The sequence below is a fragment of the Penaeus monodon genome, chromosome 41, assembly GCF_015228065.2.
Source record: "Penaeus monodon isolate SGIC_2016 chromosome 41, NSTDA_Pmon_1, whole genome shotgun sequence".
Taxonomy (NCBI): Eukaryota; Metazoa; Arthropoda; class Malacostraca; order Decapoda; family Penaeidae; genus Penaeus; species Penaeus monodon.
The window spans coordinates 3,998,693-4,003,692 of record NC_051426.1 but is presented as its reverse complement, the minus strand read 5'-3'; positions in this window follow the sequence as shown (position 1 = coordinate 4,003,692).

The following is a 5,000-nucleotide window of genomic DNA, read 5'->3' as shown; positions in this document are numbered from 1 at the left end:
GACCGGAGCAGTCTGGATTTACTCCTGGCAAGTCCACAATAGACCGTATACTAGCGCTTCGAGTAATTGTAGAACGCCGTCGTGAGTTTGGTCGTGGGTTGCTTGCAACCTACATCGACCTCAAGAAGGCGTTTGACTCGGTGCATCGGGAATCGCTATGGGAGATCCTGAGGCTCAGAGGAATTCCGACACAGACTATTGGCCTGATAGCAAGCCTCTATACTGGTAATGAGAGTGCTGTAAAGTGTGGTGGGGGTATGTCGAACTTCTTCCCTGTTAATTCAGGGGTGAGGCAAGGCTGTGTCCTTGCACCAACACTTTTCAACACTTGTATGGACTGGATAATGGGCAGGGCTACTAGCCAAAGTCAGTGTGGAGCAACACTAGGCAATATTAAGGTCTCAGACCTTGACTTTGCCGACGATGTTTTCCATCCTATCTGAGTCCCTGGAGGCACTTGTGGCGGCTCTTGATGCATTTAGCAATGAGGCGAAGCCCCTAGGCCTAGAGGTCTCCTGGACCAAGACCAAGATTCAGGACTTTGGGGGCCTGTTAGGGGAACCCGTTCAGTCGATCCATGCTTGCAGCGAGGACGTTGAAGTTACAGAAAGTTTTACATACCTTGGTAGCGTAGTCCATATCTCTGTGTTGTCAGACCAGGAAGTCAGTAGACGGATTGGTCTGGCAACAGGAGCCATGAACTCGGTCAACAAGAGCGTTTGGAGATGTCGTTACCTATGCAGAAGGACCAAGCTGCGTGTCTTCAAGGCCTTGATACTGCCAGTTTTGCTCTATGGAAGCGAAACCTGAACGCTATCCAGTGTCTTGGGAATCTCGCCTTGATGCCTTTTGTAACAAGTCCCTTCTCCGGATCATGGGGTACAGTTGGCAGGACTGCGTGTCCAACCGGCGGTTACACCGTGAGACTGGCATTGGACCTGTTACTTGCATAATCGGGGATCGCCAACTCAGGCTATATGGCCACCTAGCTCATCTCCCTGTGGACGACCCTGCTCATCAGGTTGTCTCCCCTGCGAGACAACCCTGGGTGGAGACCTGTGGGACGACCTAGGAGATCATGGCTTGGGCAGCTCGACGAGACCTGTCGCGAGGAATTAGAGATGGGCCGTGTGCCTGCCTGGAGACTCGCCTCAATGGATCCTCGTGGCTGGAAGCGAATGGTGGATGCGGCCATGCGCCCCCGTCGGCGTTAGCCCCTTGATGATGATGATGGTGTCATCATTCTTGTAATGTTATTACTATTATCATCACTGTCATTATCATGATCATAATGCTACAACTAATTATAATGATTATCATTATCATTACTATTATTGTTTTCATCATTGTCATTATGATTATTATCATACTCGTTACCATTACTTTAATCAGCTTTGTCAATATTAATACTAATACCAATCATATCATTATTATTAATAATATTGTTATAATTATATAAAATTATTATTACTATTATCATCATTCTTATGAACACCTTTATTACTGCTACCATCATCATCATCATTATCATCATCATTAACATCCTTGGTGCCATAAACACGTGCTTACTTTGCTCGCTGACTGATTCAAACTTTCCCAAAGGCCATTCCACAGAGCAAGAGTCTGTGGCTTCTAACAACAAGCGAGTAGAAATGCGACTCTCCTGTTGTGGCCTCTTGGCCTTTCGTGAAGATAGCTATAGGAAAAGATTTATGGAAATCATCACAGGAGGCGATGGATTGCAGAAATTGTAAGATTAATTATGTGAAGCACACCGTCCAACTGGTCCGCTTCAGGATTCATATGACCTAATAAAAGGTCAAGTCAGTGTTTGCCAATTCTCCCTATATTGAGACCCGTGGTGCTCTTTCGTCAATGGCCAAGTCACCAACAGGCTCACGAAGAGGCTGTCTGTGCAAGAACGAGCGGAAACGTTCCTTCTAACCATTGTTTTTTTTCCACGATTCAAACCGGTTGCGCCATGGATCCGCAACTGCTTTCGAGCAGACCCTGCCTTTCGCGCTTCTGATTTCGGCGTAGCCGCTGAACTTGATGTCTCCGACAAAGGCCATTAAAGATTACACACACACACACATACACATTTATATATGTGTGTGTGTGTGTGTGTGTATATATATATATATATATATATATATATATATATATATATATATATATATATATATATTTATTTATTTATTTATATATTTATATTGCCGGGCTATCACATATGGACATACCTTACATATATATATATATATCTATATATATATCTATATATATATCTATATATACATATATATATATATATATATATATATATATGTGTGTGTGTGTGTGTGTGTGTGTGTGTGTGTGATGTACCAGCAATATTTTCATAATGTCAAATGGTACCATGGTCATTTTTCTTCTCCAAAATCTCGAAGATAACTGCTACCACGTTTTTTATTTGATTATAAAACAACAGTACTGCCTTGTATAATTCTTTATCGGAAAGTACTACTTTGACTAAGGATTCAACTTTGTTTGTTTGATATTCTGATTTGAGAAGGTTTCCAATGTAATGCCACCTGAATACCCTGCTCTCAGGGTTTAGAATTTAGCGAATGATATTTCTAATTACGTGATATCTGGGCTAAATACAAGAGCTTATAGAGTGCCCCCTGATTGTCTAGAAAAACATCTTGGTGTCGCTGTTCACTAGCTTTTCTTAATGGCCACTATATATGGCAGATGGCTGCTGACTCGGCAGCCGTTGCCTGACCCAGTCATGGACCTAATGTGGTTAAGCGAGAGAGCGTCCCATTAGGTGGGGAGCAATCACAATACCACCTTGATAGTTATAAGTGTGGGTCCTGGAAATAACTAGTCCTCATAACCATAGAATGCAAGGCAGCTCACGATATCAGGAAACATAATTCGTCTTAATAGAGTTGATTCTGAGGCCAAGGGAGGCACAGTTTTTGATGAACCCCTCAAGAAGGTATTTTTCCCAGTTGGAAACCTGAAAGAGAATGTCATTAGCATAGGATGTGATGCTGCATACGTCTCACAGATGAACTTGCAACGAAAGTGCATAAGTATGTTTATCGGTGCAGAGGATAATGCTCCTCCTTGCCCAGTGCCTAACTCTAGTTCGCCACAAGCACTGTAGGTGCCTTGGTACTACACTTTGCTCCCTCGAATGCTCCTTTGATATTTATGAAGTAAAAAGACTGTATATAACTTTGTTACAGGTACTGTGCTAAATACATCTGATTCTTTCACGGATGTCGAGAGCCGAGGAGGCCCGAAGTGCAGGCCCTATATTTTCGTTCTTACTTCGTGGGCCTTATGATTGTTGGAGATGAATCCTGCTCAATTTCAAATCAATGTTCATCTGTAATGACAATATTATTATGTTTATTTTATTATCATAAACAATTGATCATACCATTCCCTTTTGCTATGCTGTATTTTTTTACGCTATAGATTTATTCCAACAAAGGATTAACCCTTTGCATAGTTGGTAGAGATGGTAAATTCAAGGAAGACAATCCCGAATCCGATTTCAAAAATTTGTAACGTTATGTTATTCTGATCGTTAATATTTGCTCGGACCCAAGCAGGCATGCAGTAATTATATTGAGGCAACAAATTTTGCTGGTCCCGTCTGAGCCCGGGCCCCGGGGTAGTTGCCCGTTTGAGCCAGTTGGGTCAGAGATTAGGCGGCCTAGCCAAAAGGTGCCTTCGGCCACTTTCGTGGTTTTGGGCGTTCCTCACTCTGGGTCTCTATTCAATTTGCTTTTACTCGCCCAGTATGTACGATGTACTCCCTTTACGTTGTCATTTCTATGATTTCGATATCCCTGGGACATCGCACACGATGCCTTTCTTGGCCACGTCCCCCAAACACCGGCTTTTTAGAAACTAGGAGGCAGGGAACTGTCTGGCTTCTTCCCTGGCCGAATAACCGCCGGTAACTGGTCTGTGGCCAATGTCTTGTTAATGGGCAGTCATTCGCCAAACACACACGGCCAACCTTAGTGATCTGTCCTTTGTGAATGAACAGTCACACGCGAGTCGCCTACTGGGCCCCCATGGGTCAGGGGTAGACCTCAGCCTCACAGCACATCTGTGAGAGTGCTTTTTCTTTTCTTTTCTCTCAGTACACATGCTTTGTATCACTTTCAGACTTTATGATTATGTAAATCTACTCAAGCCCTGGAGCGAAATACGGCTGGCAGGTCTGTGCACCAGGGAAGGTACCACAGATACTTTAAGGACACACACACACACAAACACACACACACACACACACACAGAAAGAGAGAGAGAGAGAGAGAGAGAGAGAGAGAGAGAGAGAGAGAGAGAGAGAGAGAGAGAGAGAGAGAGAGAATTCATAAGCGTATTGCATTTACGCAGTGTGAGTGGTGAGTCACGTTGCCAGGTGTGTTGTGTGAGGCCATTCGGTCTACTGCTCGCAAAGACAGGAATGTAGGAAGAGGAGAAAAGATCAACAAAAATAGCAATTCATGATTCAAGTAAGTATCTCTGCTGTTATTACCATCATAATTGTTATCATTCTTACGATTATCATGCTCATCTAAATACTCAAAGAATGCAGTCTAAATATATATTCTGTATATTAGGGTTCCCAACCTTTTCCCTTCTGTGGTCCCGGCCACTATATAATAATCTCCATGCTATCTTTTCAACTGTGTCAATAGTTAGACGACAAGAACACATTATGGAAAGATTCCAGTTTACTGATATGTGAGAGAAAGTTACAAGTACGTACGTACGTGAGATAAGATTCAATTTAATTCGATGTCAAAATGTTCCTATTGCTCCATGGCCCCCAGAAAGCACCCCGTGGCTCCCCTGGGGATCGTCTATTCATGAGAGAGAGAGAGGAGAAGAGAAAAAGAGAGGAGAGAGAGAGAGAGGAGAGAGAGACAGAGGAGAGATAGAGAGAGAGGAGAGATAGAGAGAGAGGAGAGAGAGAGGAGAGTGAGAGG